We start from the raw sequence: 23474 nt of genomic DNA on the forward strand, positions 1-23474 counted from the left end.
CAGTTGTTTTTACTGTTTGTCACTTTATATGTACAAATATTGCTTTCTAATACAGAGTCAAAATCATTTAATTTGTATGTATACATATAATGGGTATATTGATTAACATTCAGTATATGCAATTGTCATGGGGAGGGTCATGTTTTACAAAATGGGACATAGGGGATGGTCACTTTTTTACAAATGGAGAATGGGGGGAGGGTCATGTTTTTCTTAACAGACCATGTGTGATTTCCTCCGCCCCCTGTAAATACTGAAGGCTCCCTAACGTTGCAATTTTAGGAGAGCGTTACTATGGCAACCGTGAGCCAATGGTGTATTTTTGTGAAAAGACCTTGAAATGTTAATAAGCTCTTCATTAGAGAAGCTATCTGTGATAAGTGTGGTATCAGGCAATCATTTGACAAAGGAAACAAGCACCACAGGTTGGTAAAAACAGGACTGTGATACCGCCCTCTAGTGGCTACTTTGCATATTGTTTTCTCCTTTCTCTCTAAGTTTTAGGGAACGAATTGAGTTAACGATACATGTATATCTGTATCATCACTATGCTGACAATCGCTGGTTCAAATCTAAAAAAAATGACAAGTTCATTCTGTACACTAATTACTAATTACTAATCAATTATTGTTTTGGGGTGAGCGAAATCTATGTGCAGTAATCGGTATAATGTATACTAAATCATTGGTGGTAGTTGGGACTCTGTGGATAAACTGTGAATATCGTACGTCATACAGGATCATGGGAGGGTCGTACGTTAACAGAATAACCTCCCAGCTTCAGACCCTAAAACCTCTACAAAACCCAGTCCAGTTGTAAACCATGATCCCAACCTTCAAATGTCCATCCAGCAGTTCCAACAAAGAACTTCTATAGTGTACTCATGGAACCACTGAGTGACAGTAACCCTAAAGTAAGGTCACCAATAAAACCTAATAATGATTTGAACAACAAGTCCTATCAACAACCAACATGTACTGATGAGAAAACTATTATCTTCGGGGACTCAATGTTACACAGAATCCAAGAAGAAAGACTAAATAACACCAAAGTGATGGCAGTAAACGGAGCTATGTTTCCCGAAATTATTGGAGGTATAAAATATGTCTGCCTATGTTAAACAGTGTGATAATGTGATTATACATGCTGGTACTAATGACGTGAAAAATAAAATTCAATATCACCACAGAATATAGCAGAGGAATGTGGCAATGCAGTCCAACTTGTCTAAGCAATCAACCCAAGAGCAAAGGTACTGATCTCTAGTATTTGCCCAAGGATGGATAGAAAGCAGAGTGACGTTGGTTTAGTAAACAATCAACTAAGATTAGTTGCTGCAGATACAGATTCCATCTTTATTGATAACGACCGATGCTTAATGGGAAACAAACAAGGATTGATCCATCACTGTACTATGACTATGTACATTTGAACAACCAAGGTTTAAGAAGACTAGTGTGTAATTTGAGCAGATATGTAACTGCAATTAGGAAGGGAAACAACCGAAGATCAGACCAGTCTCTACTACAGAGAAATGGCAATTCCAGTTATCATCAGCCTAAGTATAATGCTAGCAACTTCAACAGATACAGATCTCATCTCAGGGGTTGTTATAAGTGTGGAGAACCTGGCCACAGTCTACGCACTTGTCGTCATGAAATGAAACTGTTGTGCCATTCTTGCCAGAAAGTCGGCCATAAGGCAAAGTTCTGTAGTCACCGCTCAATATAGGAATTGGGCCAAGAAGAGTGTGCCGATAACATTTCTTCCTCTTGGAAGATACAGGACCACTGTGATAGGGAAGGAGCTGTTAGTAACTGCTACAACCTAAGGACAGTTGTTTCTGAAAAACTGAAAACTGTTGAATCCAAAAGACAATATAAAAATAAAAATAATTTTTCGTTGACTCCTTACCATCGTTTAAATGCAGGAACAACCTATAAAATTGGTTTCAATAATGTTAAGGGTATGAAATCCAAAAAAACAAGAACTGTCAAACCTCTTGCACAAGCACAATATATGCATCTTTGGTTTGTGTGAAACATTTATGAAGAAGAATGACACGGTGGTTATACCTGATTGTAATTTCATTCAAAAACCACGTGTTGTTAAGGGAGGAGGTTTGGGAATCTTAGTCCATAAATCTGTAATTATTATCGATGATCAATGTCTAGACTCTCATGATGATGAATGGGAAAGATTATGGGTGAAAGTGAAATTTAATGGATCAAAGGATGTGACTTGTATTTGTGTTGTATATTTTCCAGTTGATGGCAAGAATAAGACTTTAACTGAGGAACTATATCACCAACTTTTAACGGATGTTTTGACGTTTGAAAATCAAGGAATGGATAATATTATCATTATGGGAGATTTTAATGGAAAAATAGGAGAAAATATCGCAAATGGAGATAAGGTGAAAAATGATAATGGTAAAATGCTTATTGAATTCTGTGAAGATTCTGATTTGACCAAAGCAACCACCTTGCCTTGTGCGAAAGGTACTTTTACATGGTTTAGAAATCATCAGCAGTCAGTGATTGATTATGTTTTAATCTCTGACAAGGTTACTAACAATTCACATAAATTTATTGTGGATGACGACATGGAATACCATCTTGGGAGTGATCACAATGTTTTACTGTTATGTTTAAATACAGATCACACCCCATCTAGGAAGGGTATAGTAAGAAATGAAAAATGGAACTTCAAAAATAACACTGATTGGAAATTGTATGAAAAACTAGTTTCAGGTTCCTTTTGTAATTGGGGTATTAATTTTACAGACAATGATCCAAATGTAATATGGGAAGAGTGGAAAAATAAGCTGGTAAATGTAGCACAGAAGTGTATTGGAAAAAAGTCTGTTGGTAAAGGGGGCAAAGGATGGTGGGATAAAGAAATTGAAGATTTAATTATGATAGACGAGAGGCATGTAGGAAATATAGAAAATGGGCAAAGACCCCATCTGACTGCAAGGATGAATCCACTGGAAATGAACTTTGGTCCACCTATGTTGATCGTAAAAAAGGGCAAGTAAATTAGTTAATTCCAAAATCCTAAATTACCAAGTTAATCGTAGTGTAGAAATTGCTAAAGCTGGTGGGAAATCATGCAAGTTATTCTGGAAAAATTTAAAAGGTCAGGTTTGTATATATGATTGTCTGGGTGGTGACAGACATGTAAGCAGTAATGAAGTTGTTATTAAAAGTAACTTGAGACACTACTGGAATACATTAGGAAAAATGAATGTTGCCTTAGAGGAGAGTACAGATGTTAGAAACTCTTTTCATGAACAAATCTTACAAGAGTTACACTTAATTAGAGATTTTGACAGAGTTCATAATTGTGATGATAGCCTTCCAGTAATTGATGATATTGGAATAACGCATGAATATGTTACAAAGGCTTGTGGGACAGACGACATTCCCAATGAGTTGTTAAAACATGGTGGTCATAATTTGATAAGATCGTTAGCCATTCTTTTCACGACCTTCGCTGAACAAAATAAAATCCCAGATGAATGGAGGAAAAGAAAGGGATAATAATTCCAATATTTAAAAGTGGGGACCCAAAGATTTAAATAATTATCGTGGTATAACTCTTAATTCTTGTTTGTCTAAATTATATACAAAAGTTATAGAAACAAAGTTCAGAGAATTTATTGAGAATAATAATATTCTTGGAGAAATTCAAGGAGGTTTCAGAAAGGATAGACGCTGTGAAGATAATATTTTCATATTAAAGGGAATAGCTACCCTGAGAAAATCATTAAACAAATCAACCTATGTGGCCTTTTTAGATTTCTCCAAGGCCTTTGATTGTGTATGGAGGGGTGGGCTTAGAGTAATTCTATGGAAAGTGGGAATTAGAGGACATGTATGGAACATCATTGATGACATGTCATGTATGACAAACTGTTTAGCAAAGTTAAGTTGAATGATATTGAAACAGACTATTTTGAAACAACTGAAGGGGTTAAACAAGGCTGTGTTCTCAGCCATATTACTTTTCTCTATCTATATAAATGAATTTGCAAAAATGTTAAAGAATTTTAATGTTGGGGTTCAGATTGACACACAAATAATCCCGGGGACTTTCTGGGCAGATGGATGTTCTATTAATAGCAAACAATCATAGGGAACTACAAACTCTTTTACATATAGCAGCTGATTTTGCAGTGAAATGGAGACTTTCATTTAATCAAACTAAATCAGAAATAATGTTCTTTGGTCGGAAATTACATACTAAGGACACAGTATGGAAGCTCGGTGATTTAAAACTTAAGGAAACTAAGTCGTATAATTATCTAGGTATAATCATCACAAAGTCATTAAAAGACCATGACCATTTTAAAAGATGTACCAGAAAGAAATGAAGTTAATTGCATACTGTAAATCTCTTATCAACCATCATAATAGTTTCAACCGCTTTGAGTATGGGGATGTACTCTGGAAAAATATTGTTTTACCATCAATTAGTTATGGAAGTAGTATATAGTTTCTGCAAAGTGCTGTAGGTACAAAAAGCTGAAAAGTCTCCAATACCAATTTGGAAAATTTCTTTTTAGGGTAAATAGAAATGTTGCATGTCATGCAGTATTAGGTGATTTAGGTTGGTCAGATATACAGATTATACTCAACAATTCAAGGATTAAATATCTTGATAGATTACAGAAAATGAATAGTGATAGATGGACCAAGTTGATTTTCACTGAACTCAACAAGTCTTATGATAGGAATGTAAAGCTAGTATGGAACTGGCCGAACTATGTACATAATATCCTTACGGAGAACGGGCTAGACCATATATATGGATCCACACAACCAAAAAATACAAATTGGATAAACAGTTATAAATCCATTTAGTCCATGGGCCAGATGGGGTTACCGTGCACCCCCCACAAACCTCCGACATAGGTATTTCTTTTGTTCATTGGAGTCTACTGAATGAGAAACAAAATGTTATAACAGTGACAATTTTGGGATGCACTACATATTTGGCCTCGATTTCAAATTACATGTGCGTCCTGGAATGGCGTCAAAAGGTTGAGGGTAGGGGTAACACATTGTCATCCATATGACACATGCAAGCTCGGACTTCATTATCCATTATATATATTTGGAAAGCTTAGGAAATTTCCTTTCTAATGATATAATGTTTGCCATACATTTAAATGAAACATTTGTAAACTTTGGTGATGATAATGTATGCAGTAAATTTCATTCCGGGGGTCTGAACTTTAAATTCAATAATCTTTTTAGTATGGCTTTATGGGAGGTCAACCATGACCTTGGGGAAATGGTCACAAAGTTGACAAAAACATTCATAAGTTCGTTATGGGATAGACGAAATTCCAGTTTGAGTCACTAAGAGTTATTGGCATATTAAGTAAGCATGCAATTTGAGAGGGGTGCCATTCTTTGTTTCTTGTTGCTTTGTTTGATTGTATTGTCATGTGTATTTGTTCTGTGTCTGTATATTTTATCTTATTTAATAAATTTTTATGTACCATTGCAAAGGTGTAATAAATAAATAAATAAATAAATAAATAAATAAATACAGGAGTGGCTTGCATATTACATACTAATTTGCATAATTAAATGTCTCGAATTAACCTAAAGAAGTTCTTGAGCGTGTGTGCCGCTGGCCACTATAGTGGTCTGAGTACAAAATGTCTCATAGTTCCTTCAACTAGTTGCACACGTACCTATATCGACACAACAGATCAAATCATGCTAGTATTTTATTTTTAACGCGAATATGACAACTTTTTCCTTCACTATCGTCTTCCATAATCTTCTATATAACACAGTGACATAAACTGATATCTGATATACAGTTATTAGTACCAAACCAATTTTTAAGAAGACTTCTCGGTTACAAAGCTTGGTAACTCTCTATACAGACTGCTATAAGCCTCATCTACGGTACGGTGCACCCAGTCCATCTCAAAAAATTTCTAGATGAATTTGACAATTACCTTGATACGATATTAGACTGCAATGAAGCAGTTGTCGTATGCGGCGATTTCAACATTCAAGTCAACAAATGCGGAAGATCAAGCTGCCATCATATTCAACACGTACGATTCTAGGACAACTGCCCCCCGGACAACTGCCCTTCGGACAACTGCCCCCAGACTACTGCCCCCGAACGAAAAAAAAACTAGTATTACAGATGTACGGGTTTGTTATTCATTAAAAAGTCACCGTCGGCAACTTACCGCCGCAATTTGCATACATTATACTCACTACATTCACATGTTTTACTCTATTGTTATCTGTGATAATTGTTACGTCATTCATAAATGTCGGCATGATGATTTAACTTAGCGCAACCACAACGTCGACAGTATCAAGATTCTGCAGCCAGAATCCATGCAATAGTGCAAGATTTTGAAAATCGTCACGTGCTAGATTTTCTTCGGGGAATAGCCCACAATTTACAGTTTTAAACACTGACTGATCATGATAAACCGAGCCGAGTCACCATTTACTGTCACCATTGAACTGATAATAAATAAATCTTTTCCAGTAAAAAAATGACTTCGTGTTTGTGTTTAGTGAGTATAATGTACGCAAATTGCGGCGGTAAGTTGCCGACGGTGACTTTTTAATGAATGACAAACCCGTACAGCTGTAATACTATTTTTTTTTCATACATGCCCCTACTCACTAATCAGGAAATACCATTGGTCTTATGATAACCAGAGATGTCTATAGGCTCGGCATCACTACACCAGAAAGCGATCACTTTATAGCGGACCATTGTTTTGTGATCACAAACCTTAGTAAAATTGGCCGACAAGTTGAAGTAAAATCAAAACCCGTAAAATGGAAAAGAAATACCCGTAAAATGGAAAAAAAAGCTCTTAGAAAGGATATACTTGCATCTTCACTATGTGATCAAACCATTCTGTCATGTAACAACTTAGACTATCTTGTTTCCATGTATGACGCTGTACTACACGAACTTCTCGATAAACAAGCACCCATGAAAACAAAACAGATCACAGTCAGGATTGATGATGAAATCAAACTAACGCGGTGATGATATAAGCAGCTACTAAAACTGTTCACACCTCGGACAGATAGTCAAACTGGTATAGTACGTTCTTTAGAGAAATGTATTTCTGATATTCAAACTTGGATGTTGAAGTATAGATTGAAGGTGTTATACTAGTATACTCTTTGGAACCAGGCAACAACTTTTCAAGATTAGTTTTGACCATGTCACAGTTGGAAATGATAGAATCAAAATAGTCGATAATATTCGTAACCTTAGTGGTTGGTTAGATTCTAAGTTATCCATGGATTATCATGTCAATCAAGTATCTAAACTGGTAATAACCCACAATTGATACAATTACACAAATATCTCTATCAAAGTGTAATATTAGTTCACTCACTGACCAGTTGGCATCTGGTTTACACAAATACAATGTTGCCACAGCACTTATTTGACAAATTGCAACGCCTACAAAATAAAGCAGTGGTGTGTATTGTTAAAAGCTCGAAGAAATTTGATCGTGTGTCATAATCACTAATTGAGTTGCATTGGCTTCCTGTTAAGAGAATTCAATTACTTGCTTTCAAAAGCTCTGAACGGCAAGGCTCCGGTCGGTATACGTAACAGATATGATTGACGGAGTTCACAACGCCAATTATAAGAAGAAATAGTACTCACAATCTCGTACTTCCATGATCTTGTAATAAGTTGAATGACAGGGCTTTTGCCGTATGTAGTCCGAGACTGTGGAATTCCATTCCAGAAGAGTCCAAAATGTTTAGATGAAGTGGGATAAATTAAAAGACGGTTGAAGACGTACCTTTTTAAACTGTCTTACAACTTGTAACAGCTGATTTCCCCACCCCATGCATGTGTTTTTGTTTGTTTTTAAAAACAACAACAATTTTTAGAAATTATTTTAATTTACTCATTTCACCTGGTATGTATTAATTGTTTTTTGTGTGGTATTTTTAATGCATCTTTTAATTTATTGTCCAGCGCTTTTGAATATTTTTAGAATAGAGGAAGCGCTTTAGAAATGAAGTAAAATAAATGTTAAATACACATGAGAAGACCAATAGTGCAGTCGCAGTATCGCTTCAACAAATTGAAGAACAATTTAGCATAGCAGAGAGAGAGAGAGAGAGAGAGAGAGAGAGAGAGAGAGAGAGAGAGAGACAGAGAGACAGAGAGACAGAGAGACAAAGAGAGACAGAGAAACAGACTGTGAGACAGACTGACAAACAAGGGGAGTCAGAGGGAGGGACACAAAGGTATATAGACAGACTTACATGCATTTGAGAAGTATGCATTTGATAAGTATGGTTCTCAACACCACATATGAACTGAAAGTGTTTATATTGAGGGAAGGCTGACAAGTGATAATACTATTTCTAGAAATACAATTATGTAATAATAATTTCAGGCAATAGAAAGGGACATGGTCTGGTACAATATTACTTATATCTTGCTATTTACTGAAACCTGCCTAAACATCAGTAGTCAACCCCTACATCACAGACTGTTATACTACTGCATTGACATCATGAAGGCTTTTTCTCATAACTCTTTTTAGTACTTAGCACTATGGAAGAACGTGGAACTTCCATGTTAGCACCAACTCACCGAGATGGAACAAAGAACTGTGGCAAGCATTTATATTGACGAGTGGAACTTGTTACAAACAGGCTAAGTAAGAAAATGAATTGGATTAATAACTTTGACATGGTATGTTGGAAGTACAAAGTTTTATTTTTATTTTATTTCATTTTTTTTTAAATATTAGGAATACCTACGGGAACTAATCTCATTTACATGCTCCAAAACAAAGCAAAACGGAAACACGCACGCACGCACGCACGCGCACGCACGCACGCACACACACACACACACACACACACACACACACACTAAAATGGCTGGAAAAATACAATACAGTGCAACATAAAATAAGAACACAATCTAACTATGCAAAAACAGCACATCTCATTAAAGATAAATACTTGGCTTCCATTGAAAAAATCAATGTCCGGAATCAGCAGAGCAATTTCATCAAAAAGTTTTCATGCACCTACACTAATAGGCGAATATTTAAAAATGTTAGTAACAATAGTTGAAGGTCTTAAAAATTGAGAACAAACAAATGCAGAATTCTAATAAGCACATTAAACTTAAGAACTTAAAGTTAAGAACATCTAACACATCATAAATTCCATCGGCACACTTATATATAAAAAATCCACCATATCAAGGTACTTACAACGTTGGGATACAGTTGTAATCTTAAAAACCGAACAAATAAGTTCACAAATACTATGATTATAATTAATAGTAGATTAAATGGCAGAGATATATTTGAATCACTAGTGGGTAAATATATTTATATAGACGTACACATAGTATAGTAAATAAATCCAATCAAATAGATTTTTGGGTCCGCACCGAAAAATAAGAACCCCTAGCTTTCAATTTGTTGTTACATTACTTATGGGTAAAATCTACCTCTAATTAACATATATAATGTCTAAGTATTGGTATTTTAACAATTTTCAGTGAATATATTGTTGGTTGTCTGATCAAAAAGAATATACTCCTGTTACAGCTAGTGTATCTTTAAAGGTTCTGAATTTCAGCGATAATAAATATCATCCCAACCCCCTAGTGTCGCAATCTTGCCGTCAGTGACATTGTGATTTTTTGTAACCGGAGGTAGAGGACGTCATTGGATTTGTGTCATATTCGGTCGGTGAGGTCTTGCGAATTAGATAGGATCACCATAATGGCGTGATGTTCACCAAGACAATGACGTTGCTTAATGCTAAAAATGTAGAATACGCCATGACAGACGGATTCGCCCTAACTTTAGAATATCTGTGCTTCAGATGTGATTATAAATGATTTGTGATCCTATTTCCTCGCCCGAGGTAAACGCATGCAGAAGAGCGTCATGTACAAAATTAGTCTAGTTCCTGATGGACCGTATTCCGTACTAGGTTATCTTCATACTGTATCGTCTAGTCAATCCCATTACTCTCACACAGAATTCACTGCTGCCTCCTGTAGCATTCATATAAACATGATGATGTCGTCGAGTCGCACATGATGTTAGTTTAAAGAGACTGGAGGTGGAGTCCTCAGGTTTGACATTTGCATATCAGTACCGTAGCCTGCAGGGGGGGGGGGGGGCAAGGGGAGCAGCTGCCCCCTGAAGTTTTGGCAAAAAAGAAATAAAAAAAGCTACTTTTTGAATACATAGGGGTGCTATTAAAATCGTTATTTACGTGACGATTCCTAGCATGCGCGATTTCAATGGATAGTTCACTAAAGTGACTGTACACTGACTCATGGCTAATATGTATCTTATAACGCTATTGTACGCTGGCTTAACTTTGAATTAAATTGTGTCCTATTAAAAATTGTAACATTTTGCAGCAAATTAAAAAAAATTTGCGCGGGAAAGTACAAAAGAAGTGAGCACATGCACTGTGCATTTTCCGCGCGTAACAGTAGTCTTGAAAGTCTCCTTCATTTGAAGATAGCAAGTCGCAATTATAATGTCAGCGAGTGAAACAAAAAAAAAAGACGGAAAAAGTCGTTCAACATGAGGTTGCCTGCTATGCTGCATGCAGTTACTCGTGACTCCGAAGATGCTCTCTATCTATTTACATCTTGTTCATTAAAACATTTCATGCTGATAAAACGGCAGATCTCTTTTTGGAATATTTGGTGACCCTTAAAAAACTATTAAACTAGGTATGCAGTTTAAGATCCATTTTTTAAAGATATTGCTTTCAATAATTGTGTTCGACGTTGTCTTTGGTTAAAATGTTGTTTGATATATTAAAGTATCTCATGGCACACTGACATTAGCGTTATTCTGTAATTCATTTTGAAGCGACAATTTGCTATGGAAAGCATGGCCCTGAATTTGCAAACAGAACTGTACCTTCGACATCAAAATCCAAACTTCAATTTCCATTATAATGATAATGAAAACGAGAATTCACTGAGTTTACCTTGGGTTCGACATAAACGAGTTTTGGGAGCTCGGTAAAGAAAATGAATATTTTGTTGTGTTACTTATTTGAGAAAGCACCATCCATTTTTTTTTACTTTGAATGTGACATCTTTTCGGCAACTACTTTGAAAGATACGACATCAGGCCAGAAAAAATGAAAAAGCTGTTCAACCTACCCATATATGTTTTTCTGGTGATGGGCAATATATCCTCATGCGGGCTTCACATTTTATTTCAAAATTAAGGTTATTTCTTTATATTTTCTGAATAGTACATGTAACAATATACATTTGAGTCTATTCCAAATTATATATCTTATACAGTGGTTTACTTGGCTCTGATGTTGCATACAAGCATGAATTGAGATTAATTATCCAATGTGCACTAAAAAGAATTGAACAAAAGTTTACGACCATTGTGCCATCAAAAGTCTGAAAGTCTTAAAATGTTTTGCTCTTTATTCGAGATTTTTTGGAACGAAATTAAACTTTAGGAGAAGTCATTTACCATGTTCACATCCGCATAATATCTTTCAGCGTTGCCACTTCCAGATAATATGTAATACATAACATAATTGTTTCAATTCTGGTATTTTATTATGGCTATGGTTTGATATTTTATGCGTCTAAATGGCCTCCTACACTGTCTTATTTTCAATTTTTTCACATTTGGAGTTGTCTCCTTCCAATGAATCCTTGTACCATATGATTTTATATCTCCACTGTAGTGTAGGTGACAGAAGCCTGAGAAGGGGTGGCTAAAGTAATGCTTGAATTTCAATTGGCGGGGCTTAACATTTTGTGAGAAGGGTGCGAGGAACTTCACCATTTGTTTAACCGTAAATTGAGTACATTTCCTAACTGTAGCTATGCAGACAAATTGCATGAGATAGTATCAAGATGACTGAATAAGTTCTATCTAAACTCGACCTGATATTTTGCTGTCATTATATATGGTTTGTTTTATCCTTGTCAAAAAATGAAATCGACCTACTTACCCAATGTGATGGGTTAGGTTACCCGTTGACAAGCATTTTTTTATGTTTTCTGACCTTACATATAATATTTAATTGCGTATGCTAAAATATATATTATGTAAATTGCATGTACATTTATGTAAATTAGCACTTTTCTAAATTTTAAATGCATGATTGCACCAAGACAAAGTTCTGCCCCCCTTGGCAATTTGGTCAGGCTACGGCCCTGCATATCATATCAGTCCTAGAAACATGAGAACAATGATGACAGCCTGTCAATTTGTGATGGATTACTACTGACATGCGCCGTTCGCGCTTCGCCCACCGTGGGGTTGAACCACAATTAACGCCATGAGTAACATGATTGATTAGACGGTATAGTATGAAGATAACGTAGTATACGTATGAAATGCGGTCCGTCAGGAACTAGACTAATACAAAATATACATTAAGGAAGCATAAGGCCTAATTATGTGGTTCCGATTACCCTCAATTTTGGAATAAGTGGGGTAGGTAGATTTTTTATATTCATATATTATATATAGTTTTTTTTTTCTGTGTAAGTGTCTAGTTCAGGTTTTCCATTTTTATCCAAATGGTATATGTGTTGTTTATTTCTCCCTATCAGATGTACAGCCATTACAGATTGGAAGAACAGTTTTATTTTGTCTTTTTAAGTTGATTTCCACATCCACTATATTTCTCGTGACTTATTATTTTTCTCTCGAATACGTACACAAACGTTTAGGGTCGGCAGTGGAAAGCTAGGTGTGGTCGGGTAACCGGAACCAATTAATTTTGTTTACGCCTAACAAGGAGTTGTTCAGGTTTGTTGATCCCCCGTATCGCAAAATCTTTTCTTGACATGTTTTTGAAACGTTTTTGATTGAAATGAGTAGATAATAGGATTGGTGGAACTTCCTAGCATCCAAAAACTTGCTAACGCGTGTACAACAAAAGGGGACTCGGTTCCAAACTTATGTCCTGTTATTAAGATATGTATGTACATGATCACATTTGGCAGGTAGATGACGAAAAACACTGTGACGAGTGAAACGCAAATTTTGCTCGTCGCCATGTTATTACTTGCATTGTGTGGACCATCTTCATTCGCTGACCCAAGGTAATTTCCATCATGGGCGTGAACCGCTGTCTGAGATGATTTAAACTTCCAGAAAATGTAGCCGTAGCAGATGACCATAACGATGAGCGAGATGGTGACAGCGATTGGTAAAACAGGATTTACTTCTTTGCCACTACGTTCAACGGCAGAGAAGACAAGACACAGCCTCCCTATATTTCTCCCCAATACACAATAGATAGCGTATGCACAACCAACTGCGTAACTAAACACTACACAGCAAATCACCAGTCGCTCTCTTTGCTTACCGAATTGCAAACGGCCGCTCACGATAACAGCACGTGATATACTCAGTGTGTTCAATGTTGTCAGACTTGCGGCTAAGTTGAAGTTGTAAGCAAACGCCTCAAGAGAACACCAGTCAAGATTTAATCGTTCACATACCTTGTAAGATTCGCTTAATACGAGGATGCCGCTACGAAGGTGAAGCGGTGCACTAACCGAACAGGCGATTAGATCAACGAAAGATAGGCTGGCTATTTGAAAGTTGAATGGCTTCCTGAGCGTCTTCACGAATCCTACACAATATATAACAGCAACGTTTCCGATGGTTCCAACGGTAATTGTGAACAGCAAAATTAACAAGCTTAAGACCACGAAAAACTTGTCACCGCTGGTCTCGGTAACAAAAAGAGTCCCACCTCTGTCTCTTTTGATGAAGGTAGCATTTACCAAAAGATCGAAATCTCCACAGTTGTCAAGCGAAGTGTCATTCATGATAAAATGTTATTCCTATGTTTACAGGAGGTGTTACTTCGTATTGTCCAACGATCATAATGTCTACATGGACACGTCAAGCTGACGACAATATTTGTTATTTCTCAAAGTGCGTATTTGTAACTTAGCAACATAATATATATACTCACACAGAAATCATAGTCTAAAGGCCATGTATTGTAAACTTAGGCTAGGGTCAGAATTTACGGCGGGGGGGGGGAGCTGGGGAGAAATTATTTTGGCCCCCCTTCACGCTCTTAGAAAAAAAATCATGCCTCCCCCGAAATAAACCCAAGGATTTTCGTAGCCCCCCCCCTCCCGGCTACGCATATTTTAATAGGTGTAATTATACAGTACCCCCACCCTCCACTTCAGAGATGTACATTCACTCTACATTAAACTAACAGTGTAAAATCAACTTCAGCGTCCATACATAACATTGGGAGATTTCTTTACAACTATATGTGGTCTTTGAGGAAAAAGGTCTCACATTGCGCTGTACTTGGAGATACTTAGTCAGCAGGGTTTTATCTTTCAATGTTGATTCGCGGCAGAAAAAAAAACCCCCACATTATCGAAAGCCATACTTGAAAATTATCTTCAATACCCAAATCTTACTAGAGTCAATGAATTATTATACAACTGTTTGGCTATATTAAACTAACATTAATTACCCACACTTTAACTTACCTATTCAGAGATATTTAGGCTGACACACACATATTTGCTTGGCTATTGACTGCCTTATAATTAAGTGTATGGTAGGTAAATGAAGTGTACAATTTTGCAAACTACAAGGTAAACGACTGCTCCTGAGGTTTGATAGTTCAAAAAGGTCTCCAGAGAGAGAGGGTGAGAGAGAGAGAGATACATACATACATACATACATACATACATACATACATACAGACAGACAGACAGAGGAAGGCATACACATACATTCGCATGGCTGTCACCAACTCATCACTGACAATAGGGTTCAGAAGGTATTCGGAAAACGACCGCCCCTGAGGTTTAATTTGGCTCAAATCAAATCAAAATATTTTTGGGACCCCTTTCAGACCATCAGAATTTTCATGGCCCCTTCTTTGAACCCTCAATTGTTTTCATGCCTCCCCCCCCCCGTTTCTCCCCAGGCCCCCTTGCCGTAAATTCTGACCTCAGCCTTATACGTCATTAATTTTAGTTACATATATGCGCACACACTGCTACTTTTGTCTGTGACTTCTTTTTTACGTAGGACTTTTTCTTTTGTAACTAAGAATTTGGGATATTTATAGGTTTGTGAGTTTTAACTTTTACCTGTTATCATTTTGCGTGCTTTTTTATTTGTCTTTAAAAGTGATCATATGGATGACGATTGGATATTTAATTTAGATTTTATTTCGTAAAAACAATGTTATCATGGCGTCCTACTTGACAAATCAGTGTGAAACAAAATATAGCAAGACCTTGTTTGTAATTACTCAGTAAATTGCAGAATGTGTGAAATCTTTGTTATTATAAATACAATAACAAACAAACCTTTTTTTCATAATTTTTAGCTTTTTTTGCAACGTACTGAGTTACAAACACAGACTTGGTCTATGTTGTGTCACTTTGATTTCAAGTGGGAAGTCATGATAAAATTGTTTTTATAAATTAAAAATCCAAAATAAATACCCAATCCTCGTCCATATATGGCCACTACTGGATAGTTCTTTAAGCATATAAACACTTGTCTCCCAAGAAGTCCAGTGAGAGCCATCCCTCATGGGTTCAGTGTTAATGCAGGAGGAAACCGGAGTACCTTGGGAAGACCTGCGTTGTTCAGTAGAGTCAAACTGAATGACACTCTTCGTACTTACAGAATGGTAAATTTAATCGAACCCTGAATAGGAAGGGGGGGGGGGTCGAACCCCGTCCGCAGTGGTAAGAGGCAATTGGTTTAACCACTTGGCCACCGACAACCCCTTTCATACTTGCATGTAGTTTCTATGGTAATTTGTATTCATTATAAACACTTTATTGAGTGTCCATATTATATTTACGTGTTTATCACATGCCTTTGTTTGTCACTATACTAGCTCTGCTATTTCATGATCCCTTTTGACGTGTATATACCGAAATCTGTTTGTTCTTATGGTTCTTTTTTTATCACAATGCTACATAAACGCTATTATTAGTATCATTAATTGAAACCTTATTAAAAGTGAAAAAATGTTGTTGCTTTAATTATAGAATATTATAATTTGACGAGAGGGAATTGAAATAAGACCATTGGGGCATTGACATACAAGGTAAATTGGCATTGAAAGCAGCACTGACTAGTGTCACCTGATAATTTACTTTACATGTGGTAACATGTACATAACGTAAATTATTTCGTAACGATATGTTAAGATAACGGTAGCTCGTTCAAAGGAAGTTGGTGTAAGTTATTTGTCAAGGCAGACATTATAATGTAGTAAAGATCGATAAATAAAATGTACCTTATGTTTGAGTTTTTGTTGTGACAAACGACGCCTTCGTCATCAATACCGGGTGATAAGGTCATAGAGACTTGTGAACTAATTAATTAGTATTATGAGTACTAAATTTTGTGACTTGTTGACATGTTAAGTTGTTGATGACATATAGAACTGTTGTCATGGAAACTACAGTTCAAATGAAGGGAAATCTTATTATAGCGATTAAGGCAAGACTTGTCCTTGTCGATGGCGATAATTCGGGGTTTTCGTCAATGAAAACAAGTTGAAGAACGTGTAAAAGAATAAAAAATCAAAGCAACAAACAAACAAAAGAAAAAAATGGAGTCCTTTAGGATTATTTTTAATTTACCTCGGGGCTAGTGTAGTGATACGGTTACAGGATATATAATATCATTGTGAGTGATTCAGTTCTTCTCAAGGAAGTGAACAACAATAGGTTGTTCCATGTCGTGTAGTCAATAATTTCTCACTGCCTTCAAACTCAGTGTGTGTCGTTTCTAAAAGACCATGCAGTAAGAACATTTCACTTATTTCTCACACCTTGAAATAAAAACATGCACACAGTGATAAACAGATAAAAGATAGTATAAAATAGTCCAGTAAATCTACCGAATGACCCACCACTAATTGGAACACACACAAAGTCTGACAGTGCTGTTGTACTCCTTAAATATAGCAAAATGACATGATATAAGAGTAGACAAAAATCGAAAGATGTGTATTTTTTGACGTATTTCTATAAAAACCGTATATATCCAGACTAGATTTAACAAACAGGCCAGACTTCACAACTGATAATTGACCCAGAACATAAAGTTTTGATAACTTCCAACACTTCAACAATTAATATAAATGGGCTGGGTAAATTTGTCACCGATTTAGTCACATTTTAAATGCATTGGGCAAAGCATCATGAGAAAATACAAAATGGCTGCAAAGAGAAGTTAAACATGGCAATAGGAGAGTATCAGAAACTCGTTAGTGAACTGATTAATCTTGTTTTTGTGCCCACTGTCACTAATCAAATACAAATTAAGACATTGGACATCTTGTTATCAATCTCTAATACAGGATGTCAGTGGCAATGAAGTACAGAAAACAGTTAAAGAGCCTTCAGTATTTACAAGGGGTTGGGGGGAATTATAAGGCGGGGTCACTTTTACAAATCGTGAAATGATGACATTGCTGAAGAACTACACTTTTAAAGGAAGCAATTAATAGATTTTATCGGGTTCAACAATTTTGGCGAAAAGATGAACTATTGTGGGTTTCGATGAAAAATAAACCTCAGCTTTTGTCAGAAATTTAATACTAGTGCAAGCCGAACAAGTTCCATATAGTCGTTGTTATAGAGATCGTTCCGTGGTGCTACTAGTATATTTTATCCTTTCCCTTCCTGGTTTGAGCTTTTGACAGCATTTAATAAGGGTGCATGTATTCAATCCATTGTAGTTTTTTCTTTGTTGTTATTTGTATTACTGCAAGTCGATACTTGTTTACCCAGCTTTTGAAAGTGACGTTTCCAAGTTCACGGAAGTCACTCACGTACAAAAGAATAACATAACCTTCAAAAATGTATTAACAGAAAAGCGAATTTTACAAGACGTGCTAGCATTGTGGTTTCTTTCTTCTGTGTTTGTGTAGTCCATGTATATATATATATATATATATATATATATACATGTATATATCAAGTAGTTTAATTTAACTTATTAACTTAAGTAATTGATTTTAACTTGTCGGTTTTTATACAATGTGAATATATATATATATATATATATATATATATATATATATATATATATATATATATATATATATATATATACAAAGGAACTAAACAGACACAGAAATTATATTGTTGATATTGTACACACATACTATACATAGACATATATATATATATATATATATCAATATATATATAAACTCAGTATATATAGTAATATAATATGTCTACACTGTGCTCAATACATATGTATGTAGAGTGGTATACACAACCACACACACACATAATTTTATATATATATTCTTATTGTTGGATCAATCAGCAGCATTTGATACAATATATCATAACATTTTATTTTTTAAATAGACTGGAGTTTCGTTTTCATTTGAAATAAGAGAATGCAAAGAATGTTGACATTATAACATGTAGTTTAAAGTCTCATCGTTTTAGACATTATTTCAAGTAATTTAATTTAACTTATTAACTTAAGTAATTGATTTTAACTTGTCGGTTTTTATACAATGTGAATTATTTTAACGGGTCGGTTTTATACTTATTCACTCTGTGTGTGCTGTTGTTTTCTTTACTTTTGCAATTTTTTAAAACTTTAGTCTAAACATTGCGCTGAGACTCACGTGCAGCGCGTTTTCTTACAATAAATAAATAAATAAATAATAAATAAAGAAATATATATATATTTATTGAGAAAGAGGAGGGAGGGAGGGGGCGAGCGAGAGAGAGAGGGGAGAGAGAGAGGAAGAGAGAGAGAGAGAGAGAGAGAGAGAGAGAGAGAGAGAGAGAGAGAGAGAGAGAGAGAGAAAGAGAGAGATTCTCATTATTTTGAAAGTTTTTGAACGATTAAGAAATTTACAAACCCGGGCCCCACCGAACCATTAAGGTAAGCACGCGTTGACATCACATAGCACGACCATCCTGAGAGTATAAATCCATATTTTATGTCCGATACACATTCGACATTCTACTTTGCTTGTATGTGCTAAAATTAGATATTGTTCCTCAAAATTTTGTTTGTTCAGCCAAAAAAAATACAAGTGACCCAAGGGCCTTGTCACTATGAGTTGTTACACTAGTAGCGACAAATCCTCAGGAACCCTTTAAGTAATTACAAGGGGAAGGGCTGGTGGAGATCAAGCCCTGTCGGTTGCGTAAAATGTGACCCTTCCTGATTCCCCCTTGTCTAAAAAGTGCCCCCCCCTTCTCTAAATACATTCGATTTAATCAAAATACTGTCAGCAGTTAAAAGGGCACACTTTGCAGATTCAATGGCAAGAACTCGAACCCACCTCTGCAACCACATCAATACATTGGTTTTGACCGACTACCAGCAGAGTGAATTTATGGGGAATGCATTGCATTAATTAATTCCTGTGTTTGGATCTAATTGGCATAGCTGGAGACCAGAACTACAAAAGACTATATATTGGAGCACTACCGACAAGTTCAACATCCCCCACTCCACCACATTATCAATATCTTATCACACTGTTTATCCTTTACAGAAAACCCACTCACACGATTATTAACAATTGATTCATTCACTGCATGCATATGGTTGTCGGCAGCAATCTGACTGATATGTTCTGATATTACAGTAGAATGATGACAGCACGTGTAGAATATGTCAACTGTGGAATATGTCACACTGGTGGCAGTGGTGGGATGCCAAAAATCACAAATTAATGCAAAGTTAGGTAATACAATGTGTACAAGTTAAATGTGAGCCTCTCCTAATTCCATGTGATTTTGCGAAATACGGCCCTCACGCGAGAGCCAATTTGTTAAATGCTACACACACTCAAATAGTACTGTACATTATCAAACATTATATTATAGCATTACCAATTCCAGTGATTTTTGTGACGTCATCGCTGTACATTATTACTGATAATGTACTCCATTATTGGGCATCGCGGCCCCGGAACGAGCATAATAATAAAGCTTATGTCCGTAAGGCAATAAAGGTGTGGGTATTTAAGAACAGGGAAATTATGAGGTAAACACCATAAGAATTTTTATTATAAAGATTGAAATTAAAATGAAACAAATTTGTGTTCACAGCAGTTCATTGAAGTGTATATGTGTGTGTACGTGTACGTACGTGTGTCACTATCATTAGTATTCAGCTTCCGGGCCGAACATGGCAGACGATGTTCAGCGCTGTGTTTATTATACGTTGTTTTGCGTTTCTCGGTCTACAAATTCACTGGAATTGGCAAAACTATAAAATAATAACAATAATGTATGCCCTCCCAGTCCATAATGGACTCAAGCAAACTTTACACTCCATAATGGGCTCGGCTGTCGCCTCGCCCATTATGTCGTTCAAAGTTTGCTTTCGTCCATTATGGGCTGGGAAGGCGTACATTATTGCTTAAGTATCAGATGGTATCCGTACAATATCTGCACAGTATCTGCACAATATCCGTATCAAACAGTATCAGGCAGTGTCCATATATTATCGAACAGTATCAGTACATTATCGAACAGTATCCGTACATTATCAAACAGTATCCGTACATTATCGAACAGTATCCGTACATTATCAAACAGTATCCGTACATTATCAAACAGTATCCGTACATTATCAAACAGTATCCGTACATTATCAAACAGTATCCGTACATTATCAAACAGTATCAGTACATTATCAAACAGTATCCGTACATTATCAAACAGTATCAGTACATTATCAAACAGTATCCGTACATTATCAAACAGTATCAGTACATTATCGAACAGTATCCGTACATTATCAAACAGTATCCGTACATTATCAAACAGTATCAGTACATTATCGAACAGTATCAGTACATTATCGAACAGTATCCGTACATTATCAAACAGTATCCGTACATTATCAAACAGTATCAGTACATTATCAAACAGTATCCGTACATTATCAAACAGTATCAGTACATTATCGAACAGTATCCGTTCATTATCAAACAGTATCAGTACATTATCAAACAGTATCCGTACATTATCAAACAGTATCCGTACATTATCGAACAGTATCCGTACATTATCAAACAGTATCAGACAGTATCTGTACATTATCATACAGAATCCCTACATTAACATACAGTATATGTAGCGTATCAAACAGTATCCGTACAATATATTCACAGTATCAAACAGTATGACTTCTTTCATAAGCACCAGGATGTGATGGACTGGCGATAGTGTGTTCAAACATGGAGGTGATGCTATAATCTGTACCTACATTCAGACTAGAAATGATGGCAAGATGGAAATATGGAAACCAAAAGATAACATCGAAACAGAATGGCGTGCCTCTCCCCCAAATTGTACGAACAAAATTAATTAACGACCCCGTTCATGTTAGAAAGATTAATTAATAATCGGCCTTTCAGGCGTTAAACAATAGACAATGGTTCCTGTCCACCCTTTATCAGTAAACAGTATTCACTGTGTATTTATAAATCCGCAGACAAGTAAGAACTTATCGCCTTAAAATATTCCCTTTGTGCATCTCCACCTTAAAATGAAGTTCCGGTGAGCAGGAACGGACATGTGCACAAATTGTACATATCCTCGTGAATTACTATTGAACAGATCATTTACTCTAGGGACTTGCGCTGAGTTGAGGCTCCACAATGTTTTCACCGAAGAAGACTTTATTTCAGGTATTTTTTTCGCATTTTTCAAATCACAGTTTACCCGTCAGTATGTTAATCATATTTAACATCCAAAGTGTGTGTGTGTCTGTCTGTGTATGTATGTATGTATGTATGTATGTATGTGTGTATGTATGTATGTATGTATGTATGTATGTATGTATGTATGTATGTATGTATGTATGTGTGTATGTATGTGTGTATGTATGTGTGTGTATGTGTCTATCTGTCCGTCTGTCTGTACGTATGCATGTCCGTCCGACTGTGTGTGTGTGTGTGTATGTATGTATGTATGTATGTATGTATGTATGTATGTATGTATGTATGTATGTATGTCGTCCATGTGTGTGTGTGTGTGTATGTCCCCCCCCCTCTCTCTCTCTCTCTCTCTCTCTCTCTCTCTCTCTCTCTCTCTCTCCCTCTGTGTCAGAGCTGTGTGTGTCTGTGATTATCAGGATAATTGGGAAACATCGAAATCGGGATAATAACAAATAATGTACTCTAAGTCTTGTATTATCCCGATTGAGATAAAAGAAAACACACACACCAAATTTGGACTTAAATTGTTGATAGGGATCATTGGTTTTCAACTTACACGATCAGCGCAACGGAATGTTTATCTGGGAGGAGCATTTGGTAAATCCAACCCAGGTAGTTTATCAACATACACGACCCCAGCTATTTCAAAACAAGGTTCAACCAGGCTATGTGCCCACGCTACGGAAGTAGGTTTGCGCATGCGCAACGGAATACGTTTGTTTATCTGGAAGGAGCATTTGGTAAATCCGACCCAGGTAGTTTATCAACATATTAGTGGCTGTTCACACATATTGGTTACATGTAGTTCTTGCCTAATCCGAAGAGTCCCTTGTTATATTTTTTTTTCAAGTCTAGTGGCAGTGTTTCTGCTATGTTTTTTCCGGTGCGTACGTACGGCCAGACACCCATTCTGGGTGAAACACGTATTTCTATAAACTTATACATACAAATTATAACCCGAAAAATTATATTTTGAGGGACCTGTTCTAACACGACCCCAGCTATTTCAAAACAAGGTTCAACCAGGCTATGTGCCCACGCTACGGAAGTAGGTTTGCGCATGCGCAACGGAATACGTTTGTTTATCTGGAAGGAGCATTTGGTAAATCCGACCCAGGTAGTTTATCAACATATTAGTGGCTGTTCACACATATTGGTTACATGTAGTTCTTGCCTAATCCGAAGAGTCCCTTGTTATATTTTTTTTTCAAGTCTAGTGGCAGTGTTTCTGCTATGTTTTTTCCGGTGCGTACGTACGGCCAGACACCCAGGCTGGGTGAAACACGTATTTCTATAAACTTATACATACAAATTATAACCCGAAAAATTATATTTTGAGGGACCTGTTCTAACACGACCCCAGCTATTTCAAAACAAGGTTCAACCAGGCTATGTGCCCACGCTACGGAAGTAGGTTTGCGCATGCGCAACGGAATACGTTTGTTTATCTGGAAGGAGCATTTGGTAAATCCGACCCAGGTAGTTTATCAACATATTACTGCTGTTCACACATATTGGTTACATGTAGTTCTTGCCTAATCCGAAGAGTCCCTTGTTATATTTTTTTTTCAAGTCTAGTGGCAGTGTTTCTGCTATGTTTTTTCCGGTGCGTACGTACGGCCAGACACCCAGTCTGGGTGAAACACGTATTTCTATAAACTTATACATACAAATTATAACCCGAAAAATTATATTTTGAGGGACCTGTTCTAA

Source organism: Glandiceps talaboti, chromosome 17, assembly GCF_964340395.1.
Source record: "Glandiceps talaboti chromosome 17, keGlaTala1.1, whole genome shotgun sequence".
NCBI lineage: Eukaryota > Metazoa > Hemichordata > Enteropneusta > Spengelidae > Glandiceps > Glandiceps talaboti.